Raw genomic sequence first — 15,305 nt, 5'->3', positions numbered from 1 at the left:
TGAGAGGAAAACAGGAAGAGCTGCTGGCGGGGTTTGTGGCACTCAGCAGTCCCAGGGAGGTGCTGCATCCCCACACGCTGGCTGTCCCTGTCCCTCCTGCTTCAGCCACGGTGTCTTAGCCAGGACAGGGTGGCACGAGCTGTGCCATCCCCCCTGGCATCCCTGCATCCATCCCACCAGGGTGCCACCAGGGAATGGGTTAGGACGCTGCCGTGGCTGGATGCAGCAGGACAGCCTGTGTTTACCTGTGCTCAAACATCTGCCAAAATCTGCTCAAAATCATCCCCCCAAAATGCCAAGTCTAAACCATGATTGTGTTCCCGGGGAAACAATGCTGCTTGTGTGGTTTGGGGCTGAACGAGCGTCCTGGAGAGCCTGGGAGCCCTTGGAAAACTTGGGATTTCTACAAATACATAGAGGCAGCTGGGTGCTGTTGGAACGGCCCCTGGCTGGGTAATAATTAGCATTGTCTCCATGATTCACAGAAGGTTGATCAATAATAATCTTTATGAAGAAACCCATTGCTCTTTAATAGCCAGTTACAATCCAGGTGGACCTAACTGGTCCTCCAGTCCAAACACCATCACCGCTGGCTGATTAAGAAGCCACCCTTTGATAAACAAATCTGCATGACACATTCCACGTGTTCACAACACCAGGTGCAGCAAGTGAAGATAAGAATTGTTTCTCATTCTTTTCTCTGATTCTCACAGCCCTTCCCAGAACGCTGCCTGGGGAACTTCCCTGTTGCTCCCTGTGGCCAGAGAGCTGGGAAGGGAGAACGGATGGAAGGAAATGTTCTGGAGAGGACAGCAGCAGGCTGTGCTGGGCCACGAGCACTGCAGCTTCTTTTGCCAGATGCAGGTGAGCCGAAAAGGGACCTGCAGGAACCTCCTGGCTGTGAGCCGCCCCCTCCCCAATTCCCCAGTGCCCACACGGGGGGCACCCGCGCCCCGCTGCCGGCCCCGGCTGGCGTTTCCTCCCCGGGATGGGTTTGGATTGATTCATGAGGCAGGGACGGCGCTGCTGGGGCGTGCCAGGGGAAATGTCTGCTCCGAGAGATTGGATAACCCTCTGGCCTGCTTCCCTTCGCAGCCTTCAAACGGCCGCGCCTCCCAGAAGCACCATATCCTTTTCCTCCCCGTGCCAGCTCCCTCCCTCCCTGGGGCTGCAGTTTGCTGGCTGATCTTTTATTTTATTTTATTTTTGTTGTTACGTGACGGTTTCTTGGTTGTTTGGTTGCTGCACGATCAGTGATGGGTTTGTTGTAACCGATGGAGATGATGGATATCGCGTTCCAGTTGTCCTGGAAATAAAGCTGTGTTTAACTCAGAGGAACTCCAAAAGTAAACAGCCAGGGAAGAGCTGGCTCAGGGAGGAATCGCTCGTGGACTGAAGTCTTTCCTGGGAGCAAATGTTTATGGTTGATCCACAAACAGCCGAGCAGGAGGTTTTATAGCAGGAGCCATGGGCCACCCATGTCCTGCTGAACCCACGAGGGTCTGGGCTGGGAGCACCAGGACCTCTCTGCAAGGTGCTTACAGAATCATGGGCTGGTTTGGCTTGGAAGGATCTTCAAGATCATCCATCCCACCCCTGCCGTGGGCAGGACACCTTCCACTACCCCTGGTATCTCCAAGCCCCATCCAGCCTGGCCTTGGACACTCCTGGAGATCCAGGGGTAGCTCCAGCTTCTCTCAGCACCCTGTGCAGGGCCTCCCCACCCTCCCAGGGAAGAATTTCTTCCTAATACTGAATTTTTCAGCTGAACACCATTCCCCTTGCCCTGTGTTTGCAGGCAGGGAAGGCTGGTGGCAGTGGCATTGCAGCGTGCCCAGGGGTAACCCTGGCGTGGCAGGGATGTGTGAGCTCCCTCACTCACTCCTGCAGCACCAACTGCTTCCAGGAAACGGCTGGGGGAGGAAACGAGCACTAATGAAGAATCCCGTGGTGAAAAATGTGTTTCTGCGACCGTTAAGATTGTTTTGCCCTTGAGAGGCAGGGGAGGAGATAACGAAACAGCCTCGCTGCATTCCAGCCTTGGCTTTTTGGGGACGCTGGTGCTGTGCTGGCCACGGGCCCTCTCTGGGGGTGCCACGTCTCCCCCTTGCTCCCGTCAAGCCCCCCGTTGTCCCACGGTGCTGTGGGAGTGCAAACACCTCCCGTGGGGCTGATTCTCTGCAGCTGTGGGCACTGAAGGGTCTGTGCCGGGCAGAGACTCTGCAGGGTGAGGGCACGTCGAAAGCCAAACCCAGAGCCTTCTTTTGGGGAGGAATCTGGGGAAAATCCAGCCTAATTTAAGGTCTGGAAGTGCTCCCTGCTTTCAGATCAGAAGGGTTCTTGTGGGGTTTGTGCCTGGGTGTTACCCCAGGCTGGCACAGTGGGCACCACACAGGGACAGGCAAGGAGCAGGGACTGTCAGAGCCATGAAATGTCCTGTGAGCACCTCCCTGGAGCATCCGGTGGGGCTGGAGGGGAACTGTGCCATGCCAGGAGCCTGGGGAACGTGTGGCACACCGCTCTGCTGGCTCTGAGAGCATCGTTTTCCATCAGCCCCGTCACCTCCTGCACTGGGAGTGACTCAGGCCAGCAAAACCGGGGCATGTGGCCGGTTCAGCTCCATGCCAGGATGCCTCCCATGCCCTCCCATGGCAGCTCCCAGCCTCGGGCTGCCCGCTGCCCACACCCCGGGGTGCCGCAGCGCCCGCATCCCCCCGGAGCTGCAGGCTGCTCGGCATCCCGGGGGCGGCCAGCAGCAGGGACATTCCTTTGGAGATGGGACGTTTGTGCTCAGGAAGGCCTGAAAAAAGCCAGGGACAAAGGGGGGAAGTGATGGTGGCTGCGTCTGGAGTTATCTTGCTGCCGCACTTGCGGGCGCCGCTGAGTGACAGCGCGGCCGTGCGCGGCTGTGGAAGGGCAGGAAACACTCATCTCCTCATCTCCGCTGCTCCCTTCCTGCCCTGCCCTGCTCTGCCGCGGGCCACACAGCGGGGACACAGCCCCCAGCCCTCCCCGGGGGTGCCCAGCATCGGGGGGCACTGCTGGGGAACCCAGCACATCCTGAATCTCCTCAGCCAAAGCCCCCAAGAATCCCGCTGGGATTCTGCCCTGCGGTGCCATCGGAGCATCAGCGCCTTCTCCCCAAAACAGTTTGTTCCAGCAGGTGGGAAAGTGGATAAACAGCTCCAAACAGCTTGGAGAGCCCCCAAACAGCCTCTTTCCACAGTTTCCTCACGGTTAGCTTGTTTGAATTGGGTAGTTTCTCTGATTTGGCTCCTCAGCAAGTGAGGGAAGCTGTGGGAGGCTGGCCATGCAGGAAACCGGTGTGAACTCTGCAGGGTGAAGCCACCCAAAAAGCCAAACCCAGAGCCCCAGCTCTAGAAAATGCAGAAAATGCATTCTAGAGCCCTAGCTCTAGAAAATGCAACAAATGCATTCTAGAGTCCCAGCTCTAAAAAATGCAGCTCCACTCCTTCATGCCAGGGAGGGGATCCCCCAGCACAGCCCTAGCTCAGGGTGCATTGTGTGTTCTCCTCTCCAATGGGAAGTGAAAGAGGAGCAGTAAAAGGATGTTTGGCTTAACCCTGTCTGCTTTGGAGTATCCTGTGATGAAATGTTGCTTTACAGCTCCTTCCAGAGCCTGCCCCGCTCTGGATGCCAGCATTGCACCTGGGACTGCAGCAGGAGCAAAGGAATCTGTTTGCCTTCCCTTTAGGAGTGGAAGAATCTCACTAATATTTTGGGTTGGAAATACTAGTTTTCCCACTGTGGAAAAAAAATAAAATTAAAGTGATTTTTCTTTTTGTTAATAATATTTAGCACTTCTCAAGCCAAAACCAGCCCCAGAGGTGTTGGCTGGACCGAGCTCTGGCTTCTCCTGCTCAGGGATGCACAGTCTGGTGTAACAGGGCTCTCAGTGGGATGGGAATGAGGATTTCTGCTGCCTGTGAGCTGTGTACAAACCCCAGGTCCTGCCCTGGAGACCCAAAGGAAGGAGTTTATAGAGCACAACAAGCACGACAGGAATCTGGTTTATCAGCAGGGCTGCCTGAGCTCTGCCAGGCTGTCCTGGTGCTTGAGGTGCATTGCAGCTTCTCTCAAACGTGGGTGTTTTACAGCTGACAGGGATTTCAGGGAGCTCCTTTTTGGGGGAGCTGTAGCCAGGCCCTGTTCTCAGGCAGTGAAAACCCCATTGCTGGAGAATCCACTTTTCATTTCAGATTCTTTAATCGTTTGCAGCCACAGAGGCTCCCACAGTGAGTCACGGATTGGAAAATGTGGGTGGTGTGTTTTCAGTGTCTCTTAGATGTCAGAAAGGTGCCACAATTCCAACCAGAAATGGAGATATTCCAGGAGCACAAACACCCCTAATCCTGCTGTGGCCAGAGAGGGGCTCTGATTTCCTTCACTGCCCCCACATCCTGCATGGAAACACCTCTCCCCGAGCTGGTGGCAGCTCCCAGGGATGGAAATGTCACAGCAGCTGGCTGCAAACCTGCTCCAGCCTCTGTGCTGAACAGTCCTACACTAATAACAGCCTTTTCTAGGGCCAAGTTCCTAAAGTCCAGCAAAAACAGGGCTTTGTCATGGAAATGCTGAGATGACATTAATGGCAGTGTCCTGAACACAACTCTAATTAAAGAGAGGAAGGAGAACTGAGGCAGGATGTCCTGTTTGGCTGCCCAGGATGGAAAGCTTGTCACAAATAAAGTGCATTCTCGTGCTTTGTCTCCCTCCCTCTGCACAAGGCTTTCCCAGATTCTGCAAACTCTCATTTTCTTATCTCTCCTGGGTTCTTGTTTCTTTGCTTTTGAAAGAGATCCTGACGAGGGTGGTTCTTCTCTCTGCCCACCGAGCTCTCCAACTCACCCACCAGATAAATGTCATCTCAAACACCGAGTGAATGTGCTTTTTTATGCCTTGAACAAAATCACTCGGGCACAATTGGCTCTGTGCAAAGAAACTTCCCTGCTAACGTTGCAGAACAAGCTCTGGCAAGTGAGCAGGGACAGGCAAATCAAAGCTGGGAGTGAGATGGCAAATGTTTCCTTTGGAAAACAGGCTTTTATGACCTGGGCTATGTCACAACCAATCTCTGAGCTGTTTCCTACGAGAGAAAAAAAAAAAAAAATCAACATCAAAACAGAGCAAAAACAGAAAAGGAAAGGAATTCAGAATAACAGGCCAGTGATTTTGCTCACTGTGTGCCACAGGAATCCTGATCCAAACAATTTTTGTGCTCATCTAGAACCTGCTGAGTGCTGCTGGCTTTGTAGCTGGGACTAATCTCAGCAAAGCCCAGGTTTGAGGCTGACACTTGAGCTCAGAGCAGCATCCCAGCAGCGCTGTCCTGCAAATCCAGGATTAAAAACCCGGTGTGTTTATGGAAAATGAGGTGATCCAACCTGAACTGCTGGTGTGTGCAGCAGGAGGGACTGGGCACGTGATGGGTCCTGCTCCGGGGGCTCCGCTTGTGGCTGATCCAGATGTTCTCTCTCCTGCTGGGACACTGGCCTGGCTCCACTTGTGGCTGATCCAGATGTTCTCTCTCCTGCTGGGACACTGGTCCTGGGCTGCCCTGCCCATTTCCTCGGAGCTCAGACCCTCTCTGGGCTGCTGCCAGGGAAGCAGCAGCTCCAGGGCTGCCCTGGATTTCTATGAATAAAACAGCTGAAGGCTCCCCACTGGGCTGGCACAGCCTCCAGCAGCATCCCTGAGCCCTGGCTCCTCCAGGAAAATGCTCTTTTGCTGTAAATTAAAGTTAGGTTATTCCCAGTGTTTCTTCTGGACAAGTTTATCCTCTTCGTTGGGGCATTCATGTGACATTTGGGGCAGCAATCCCAGTGTCTGCTCAGCCCTTTTTGGAACTGGTTCTGCTGCTTCTGGTGGGCAAATCAAGGGCTGGGGAGGCAATGAGCTTATTTCAGCCCCACAGGGCACTTGGCAGCCCTGCAGGCGCTGTGGGGTCACAGCTCCAGCTCTGTCCCTGGCCTTGCACAAGCACTCAGAACCCTGTCACAATCTGCCTGGTCCTCCAGTCTGGCCTGGAATCCCAAAATCAGTGCAGTGACCCTGCTAAACCTGACCTTGCCAGGAGGGGAACAAACCCCTCTGGGCTCTCCTGGACTTGGTGCCTTCCCTCTGCAGCTCCTGCTGAGAGGATGCACCCCTGAGGAGCTGGGCACACATGTCCTGCCTGGCTGGCATGGCCCAGGAGCTGTCCCCACCCCAGGGACTGTCCTCACCGTGGCAGCACCACGGGGAGCTGCTGCTGTCACAGGGACTGGGGGAAAGTTGAGGCTCCTCATTCCTGCAGGTTAATGAATTATTTTATGCACCAAGGTAGGAGGTGCAGGCCATGCACGCTCCATGCTGGGAGCTCAAGAGGAGCAGGAATAAGATCAGAAATCCACGGGGCTGGCAAATTCCCACGTGTTCAGTGGGAATCCTTCCTTTCAGTGGGAGGAATAAGATCAGAAATCCACGGGGCTGGCAAATTCCCACGTGTTCAGTGGGAATCCTTCCTTTCAGTGGGAGCAATAAGATCAGGAATCCACGGGGCTGGCAAATTCCCACGTGTTCAGTGGGAATCCTTCCTTTCTCTCACTGCTGTTCTGTTCCCATCCTGGGCTGGATATGGGGATGGGCTCCCAGCTGGGCTCCCTCGATGGAGCAGACCCACAAGTAGGAGCTGAAACCTCACTCAGGCTTCAGCTGGGGGGTGGGGGGGGGTTTGGTCAGGAAGTTTTGGTAGTAAAGGGTAAAACCATGTGTGGAGCTGGAAACAGAGTAAGGGAGCGGAGCTGCTGCACAGGGCTGGAGGTGACAGCATTTCCTCATGGCCTGAGTCATCCCAGCATCCCCAGATGCACCTTTGCCTCGTGCCAGGCTCTGCAGACATCTGACCTTAGCAGAGGTGATGCCTGGCTGCTTTGGGACCGGCTGTGTTTGTCCCTCGGGGTCTCTGCTGGCTCTGCTTTGTCCCCCCGAGTGCTGCTGGGGGCATCCCTGCAGCTGCACTCGCTGAGCATGGCCAGCCCCGGAGAAGAAAAGTGGAAAGCTGCCAGAAGAGATTTGGAGACCCACAGCTTTAGCAGTGAGAGGTGATTTCAGCCCAGCTCAGCTGGGAGGTGTCCGTGATGTGCTGTCAGGAGGGTCACCAGCTCCCCGAGCCCTCGGGCTGAGATAAAACCAGGAAAGAGGCAACGAGAGAGCACAAAATGATCCATTTAAGGATTAGGGCAGGTCCATCCTTCCTGCAGGGGTCACGGAGCAGCTCCTGCCAGGAGAAGTGGGGCCATTTTGCCTAAGGAGCTTCTCGCTGACATTTGCTGCTGACGCTGCCCAGCCACAGCTCCACTCTCCCAGCAAATATTTTCCTTGGATGGGAGGAAAATGCTCCGAGGAGGTTTTGTGAGTGTGTGGGAACTCAGAGTGCAGCTGGATCCCCCGTGCTCCCTCGGGGCCCTGCTCAGTACCTGCAGGGGAGGTGATGCTCTGCAGGATGCAGGATGGGAGCTGCTGGCCTGGCTCTGCTTTGAGAACCCCTCAGGCAGCTTTGTTCCTGAAGAATTAATACATTCCACATCTAATATTCATTTTAACATTTGCGAAAAGCCAATCATAAAATATGCATTTTTCACAGAAGGCATACTTTTGCAAACCTTTAAAGCAACAAGGCGGTATTTACAAGTTGTTGTATATGCCCAATTTGCTAAAAGCACGGATTGTGGCAGTCAGTCAGGGACGTCCTAAATGGGACAGGGACATCCCAAAAGGGTCAGGGATATCCTGACACCACAAAATGGACAGGGAGACCCCAAAAGGGTCAGGGAAGGGATTTGGAACAGGTCTGGCTGACGTGTGGAGAGGAGGGAAGGGTGATGAGTCCCCTCTTTTCCCAGGATTGCTCTGGCAAGAGCTGGGAACCACAGGGCACCCCAGGCTGGGGCACTCGCCTTCATCCTGAAGTCCTTAATGCCCTTGGAGATGCTCAGACATCCTCACAAAGTTCAACCTCTGTTCTCCATCTCTGGGGCTTCCTTGGAAGCTTGTTTTGGAAATCTGGTTTGCGTGGGGGTGGAAATGCAGAGAAAAATACTCTGTGGGTATTTAAGGCCCACTAAATGGAGAGTAGCACTGAGGACTGAAATGGTTTGGGTGAGACCACGGAGGCGAGGCACACAGATCATGGTTTGACACTTGGCCAAGCCCCTGAGAGCTCAGTGCACATCCCCTGCCCAGAGAAGCTGTGGCGTACAGTAAAAGGACCCAAATGGGACCAGTGTGAGGTGCTGGCCACACAACAGGTTGAATCAATCATCTATAAATAAGATTTTGGGGGAGCGAGGCGAGGGGATCCTCTAAATCCCACCCACCAAGTCTCATCCACCTCACCAGCATGGGCAGCAGCGGGGAGGGACGGGGAGAAAAAGGGCAGATATTTGTCAGAAAGACCCAGGGCCTGTCCCTGGTGGGCAGGAGCTGCTGACAGGTCTGGGTGCCGCCCTGCACCTGGGATAAGAGGAGAGGAGCAGCCGGAGCCGCGGCGCAGTCGGGAAAAAGCCTTCGTGGCTATATTTGTGCAGCTCTGAAGGATCAGACCTTTATTCTTTCAGGCTTTTCAACTAAAGGTCATTTTTCTCTTCCCTTACAGAGTAAAGGGGGGGGGGGGGGGAGGGGAAAAATAAAAAAAAAGAGAGAAAAAAAAAGTGAATTCCTCTTGACGCAGATCCCCTTCCCCTCTGGATGGGAGTTCAATTGTTCTTGCAAGCAAACTCCAAATCTGCCCCTCGCATTCACTTCCTCTTTCCTGCCCGAAAGGAAACAGAGATTTCTGACTGTGTGAACTGGTCCTTTATTTAAGGATACAAGAAAATAGCTAAATGCTAATTCAGTGTGGATCTATGCACTTTAGCATGCGGCCAGGCAGAACAAAAGAAAGAGAAACATGTCCCCGCCCTTCCCAGCTGAATTGTAAACTGCCCACTGGTTTGAGCATAATGGGTATTTATGAAATTTATCCTAAAACATTTACTGGAGTCCAACGCAAACCCAGACCCCTCAGCCAGGAAGTTTTTAGCTACCAAAAATAATCAGCAGGCCCTGGCTAATATTTTTAACGACCGTGCGTTCTTGGGAATTTCCTCTTCCCTCCATGGAGATAAGTGATTAAACAAAATAAAGGCAGTGGCCATTTTGACAGACTGCGACGTGTCAGAGAGGAGAAATATCAACAGTTCTTTTTTTTTTAAATCTTTTTCCTAAGTCCTGACTTCTGCATTCACTGTCTGACTTTTAGGCTGAATTCTACTTCTCTCTTATGCTGCTGAAATCCAGCAAAGTCAGCAGAAGAGCCATGGAAGTTTCCCGGGTAGGACTTTTCTGCCGAGGTATTAAATCCATTAATGGGAGACACTTCTCTCTCACATGCATTATTAATTTTATCAAAATTAATAATGCTCTGTTCAACGGGGGTTATTTGGCCGGATCATTTCTGTGCAGCACCATTAATGTAATGTCCTGTCCATTCTTCAGCTCTTCTCCATGGAGACCTGCTCTGGGTTTTGTCCCACACAGCCACATCAGAACCACCCTTGGAGTGCAGCTTTCCTGTGCACAGAGTTTTTTCAGGGTAGAAAACTTTGTAATCGGTTGCAGGTGTTTTGTTCTGCGACTGGGAAGATTGAAAATGTCAATTTTTGTTGTTGACAGTGACCAGTAAGAGTTGCTGGGAAAGAGAGGGCTGGCTGCAGGCAGGGAAGAGGAAGAGGAGGGCTCAGCCTTCAGGACTCTGCTGAGGATGGAATTGCCCAGAAATCACCTTTCCAAGGACACAGAGGGATAGGATAAGGAGGAATTGCTTTAAACTCAAGGAATGTAGATTTTTATTAGATATTAGGGAGAAATTCTTCCCTGTGAGGTTGGGCACACCCTGGCACAGGTGCCCAGAGCAGCTGTGGCTGCCCTGGATCCCTGGCAGTGCCCAAGGCCAGGCTGGATCAGCCTGGGCCAGTGGGACGTGTCCCTGTCCATGGCAGGGGTGGGATGGGGTGAGTTTTAATTTCCTTTCCAACCCAAATCAGTCTGAGATTCCATAAAATAAATGGCAGGTCTGCGGGAGACCTTGCTTGATTGATAATTTGGTGTTGCTTTTGGCAGAGGATTCAAAATGTGTGGTTTGGATCTTTGCTGCAAGCAAGGCTCCGCATTTAGCATTTGGAGCAAAAATCAATTAATGATTGTTAATGGATCCACAGGGGTGTTTGTGGTGCACGAAAGGAGCAGCTGGATTAATAGAGTGTAATTTCTGCTGTGGAAAAGGTTTTCCCATCTTTCTCTGGCGGTGGGAGCTGGCTGCAAGGCAGACCCCAGGGCTGTGCAAGGACCACATCACCTCCCAGCTCAGGGAATTTGGGGGGAATGGGCAGGATTCCCAGCCCAGCACTAAGCCCAGGTGCCTTTGTTTTTTTTTGGTTCTGTGATAATTTTCCCCCACAGGGATGAGCAGGAGGAGACTCCCTGCAGTTTCCTCAGGAGAGCAGCCCCTGCACCCCTGCAGAGCAGAGCTGATCCATGCTCTGTGTCTCCCCACTGCACACAGCTTCCTCCGAGACAGGGCCCTGCTCAAAGGTGTTCCGAGTGCCTGACTGCTCTCTGCAGTGAAATGTGGATGAAAAATTAAATTTTATAATTTGAATAAAGATTTGTAGGGAATGGGTATGTTTATTTATAGTGCTGTGGATGCATGTTGGGATTTATTGTCCTTTAATGTGTATTTTTGAGAACTCTTGATATTTTTTTATTACTTTTACTAAATTCTATATGCATAGAATTTTACAATAGGTTAATGTATATTTATTTTGTTGATTTTACATTACACTTATAGTTAGTTATGCTTGCACTCAGTTTTTGTTAGAAAGTACAGAAAGAACTTTCAGGTCACTCTGTTTTAAGGTCTGAGGAGTCTTTTTTATTTCTCATTTTTTAGTGTGGAAATCTGCATTTTTTTTCTTGAGCTGGGATAGTTTTCTTAGGGCTGCATATTAACTAGACTAAACAGCACGCTTAGCAAGCTTAAAGTGGCACATTTAACCTAGATCTAAATGGATTTTTCCCCTGTTAAATTGTCACTCTGGCTCAGCAGCCAGGGCAGTGTCTGGGAGCCATCCCAGCTGCTCCCCAGGACAGCCCTGGCTGCTTATCTCCCACCAGAGGCACAAAACTGATAACAGAGCCCTTCACCACTGCCCTGGCCAAGGGGGCTCTGGGCTTCTCCCCTGGGGAGAGGGGCCGTGTCCCCACCTGTCAGGGTCTGCTGGTGAGACCCCAGCAGTGTGAAAATCCCTTTTTTCCCCTCGCCCAGCAGCCGAAGAAAAGGTCTGGGATGTGTGAAGCTGAGTGTTCAATGTTGTTTATTTTTAAATGTTGTTTATTTTTTCTTCTCTGTAGTATTTTCTCTCTGACCTGCCGAGGTCCAGCTAGCACAGAAGCCGTGGCAACTTCTGCTGAGCCCTGGGTGTCTCCCACATTATATACTCAAAATTATGTGTACCATGCTTATGATTCCCTTACCAATACCTAAAATCTATGTTGGACAGTGTGCCTCTACCTTAAACCAATAGACAAGTGTCACCATCACACCAAGACATGGAGGGCAACAAGGAGCAAATAAGACACACCCAGATTCCTCCATCTTGTACCCTTGAATTACATCCTAAAAAACCCCAAAATTCTACTTTTTCACCCTGTGTCAATTCCCCTATTACACTACTCAAACCCTTGTGGTTTGTAATCCCTCATACAGAGTTGGAAGTTTTTTCCATGGGTAAAATTGAAGCCACAGGTGTCTTTGACTTTGTGCCAGGGTCTCTGAGCCCCCTGCCAGGGTCTGGAGATGCTCTGGACTCCAACACCCACCCTGGCTACCCTGAGCTCCCAGTGCTGCAGAGCAGGGGAATTTCTCCCCCAGCCTTTGCTGCCCGTGTTCAAGACCTGCCCAGTATTAAATCTCTTCTCCTTCTCCTTCTTTCTCCTTCTCCTTCTCCTTCTCCTTCTCCTTCTCCTTCTCCTCAGGCTTGCCTTGAGCTGTGTGCCAGGTCACTCTGCAATGTGTGGCTCACTCTGCCCACCTTGGTCCTGCAGGAATTGCCCCCTCTGGGTCTCACCAGAGCTGTCCCAAGATGCTGCTGAAACACCCACACCTGTACCCCCAGCTGGAAAATGGGATTAGGAGCAGCTCCTTGTGCAATGTGATGTCAAATTTCTAATTAACAACTGGCTGGCAATTAGCTTCTGGTGTTAATGGGCAGCTACTTGGAGAGGAGGCCTTATGGGTGGCAGAGACTTTGGAAAATGACTTTATTGCACAAGTGGAGACTTCCAGGAGGAACGAGAGAGCTGCACAAGGAGGGTGGCTGTTCTGCTCTGGGGGTCCCACTGCCCCCTGCCCCCGTGGGTACACAGGAGGTCACCTCGGGGTGGGCTGGGAGCTGCCAGGGCTCTGGAGATGCCAGCAGGAGGATTTGGGGACAGCAGGAGGTGCAGACAGAGGTGTGGGCACGGCTGGCATGGGCAGGTGCATGGCACCAACCCCCTCTGGCTCCCTCCTTCCCTGGGAGGATGAGGTGAAGCATCCCAATTCCAGATTTCAACCCCTCCGTCCCTGTGGCTCCTGCTGGCTGCAGCAGCCACTGCTCAGGGCTCCAAAGGCTGGGCAAACAGGAGGGGCTTTCCACACATCCCATTTCACCCCTGCACCCCGTGGGTGCCCAGGGGTGGGTGATGGTGCCCCCGTGACCTGCATTCATCCCAGCACAGATGGCACAGCCCCGGGCAGGGCTGCTTGCAGACCATAAAATTTGGGTTTTAGGGGAGAGTTCTAGAGGTGTTTAGCATGGCAGGGCTGAGGCTGTGTGTGCTGATGGTGGGGAGAGGTCTCAGCCCTGCATCTGAGACGCCACAGGTGGCACAAGCCATCCACATCACCCCTGAGCCTTTCCATGGGGAGCTGCTGCTTAAAACCCATCTCTGAGAGGAAAAGAGGGAGGCTGAGCCTCCCTGCAGTTAATTTGTGCACCCAGGCACTCATTTTTGCCTCGGGGACAGCAAAGATTCCCTCAGCTGGGAATGCTGCACACTGGGAGCACTCACACATGGGGCACACAATCACCTGGTGCTGGGGAGGGTGATGGGCAGCCTCTAAAACCCTTTCTGCCAAGGAAAACAAGAGGGGGCTTTCTTTAGCCATGCATTTATATAAATAAACACAGGAATATTTTGCAGCTCCCGGGGGGATTTGCCCAGAGCACTGTTCTGCTGAATCAGGGTGGGAGAAATTCCGTGCTCCCCGCGAGCCTGCGCAGGAGCTGCCGGCACGAGCTGGGGACACAGGGGACCCCAGGTGGAACGTGGCCCTAAATCCATGCCAGGCACTCTGCTGGGATAGGAGCAGAACCCACGGGTCTGGAGAGCTGAGGAATAATTGCCACTGCCACAGCCCTCATGCTCTAAAACACCTCTGGATTGAAATTCCAAAATCCCCTTACAAACTGTGTTGTTCCTCCTTTGGTTGCCCAGAACTGAGGTCACACACACACACACACAGATTAAATTTGGAATACAATCAGTTTTGCACCTGAATGAGCTTGAAAATGAGGGCATCAGGGCTGTTGTTTCCACACTTCTCTGCTGCCTGGCCTGAAGGGAACACCTTTGCCAGGTGATGTCCTGCAGGTTTAGTGGCCCAAACCATGCACCTCTCTCTTTCCCAACCCAGCACAGTGTGACAGGGTGACAATAACCTCAGCACAGCCTCGTGCCCCAAATTTCAAGGGGGTCACAATACCCCAGAAGATGCTCCAATGGTGCTCAACATTGACATGGCCCCTCTTGAGGAGGTGGCCACCAACCCTGCCATGCTTGCCACAGGTCCCTGGCGCCGTGGGGGTCCCCAGCGTCCCAAAAATAGGAGTGGGAGCTGCCAAAATGTTCCCCAAAGTGGGGCGGGGTGGGTCCCACCCATCTCAGGCCTGGTGTGAGGCTCGGGAGGGAGTTTGGGCCGGCAGCCCTGTCCGTGGGGACTCGTGGCTGCCTGCTCTGCGTGGTGGGCTCGGCGTGGGGGTCCCGCCCCGTGGCCCCCGTCCCCCTCGGGGCGGCCGTGTTTGTTCTCCTCGCGGCGCCCTTATCAGCTCACAACACACACAGGAAGTCCTGTCTGGGATTGTCCATCCCCGGCCTGATTTATACAGGAAGAAAAGCATAAAAAGCCGCCCTTCCACCTCAGCAGCCACCTCTGCCTGTGTGCAGCCGGCCATGCCGGGGACGCCGGGGACACCGGGGACACCGGGGACACCGGGACGGCACCCAGGGCCGCTGGGCACGGTGTGGCCGGGCAGGGATGGGCACCGAGAGCCAGCGGGGAGCACGGCAGGGGACAGGGGACACCCGAGGTACCACAGAGCCCAGCGGGGATGGACGGGATGGGGTGGGATGGATGAGGAGGTTTGGGATGAGATGAGGAGGTTTGGGATGGGATGGGATGGGATGGGATGGGATGGGATGGGATGGGATGGGATGGGATGGGGAAGGGGAGCTGGCACTGCGGGCCGCGGGAGCGCGTCCTTGTGAAGCTCTGAGTGGGTTTTGCCCCTGCTCGTGGTGCTGGGAGCCTTGGGGATGGTTGAACACCTAGCACGGAGCACCCAGGTGTGCAAAGCATCCCCTGGAACACCCAGGTGTGTGAGGCAGTCTCCACAGGCTCCCGGCGAGGCTGGAGCTGCTGTCAGCCACGTGCTGAGCACGGCTTTGCTCTGAGCACAGCCCAGCCTCCAGCACTGTTATTTTTAAGTCACCCCACTGGCATTCAGGCTGTTTTGAGGGGCAGGAGAAGCCAGTGGGTAAATTTTACCTCCTGTGCATGTAGAGGCTGCAAACACTCGCACAAATTCCTGTGAGATAGCTGGAAATCCTTAGCTAATCTCTTTTCTTTCTGTATCTCCCCCCCTTTTCCCTCTGCCTGCTGTCTGCATACCTCTGGTGCATCACCAGGCTGTCCATCCTCCCCGCTCTGCCCCTGCCCTCTGCTCTCCTCTGAGTGCTGCTGAATCCACCCCAGACCCGGCTGGGATGTGGGGCAGGACAGGGATGTGGGCAGGCATTGTCCTGCCTCTGCCACCGAGGCTTGTCCTGACCCACAGCCGAGCCTGGATCATGCTGGCTGTGCACACCAGGAGCTCAGCAAAGCCTCCCACATTTATAACCATGGAGCTGGGTGGTTTTCATGCTGTCTGCAGCTACCTGTGGGT

The sequence above is a fragment of the Lonchura striata genome, chromosome 22, assembly GCF_046129695.1.
Source record: "Lonchura striata isolate bLonStr1 chromosome 22, bLonStr1.mat, whole genome shotgun sequence".
NCBI lineage: Eukaryota > Metazoa > Chordata > Aves > Passeriformes > Estrildidae > Lonchura > Lonchura striata.
Note: the sequence above shows the minus strand (reverse complement) of the source record.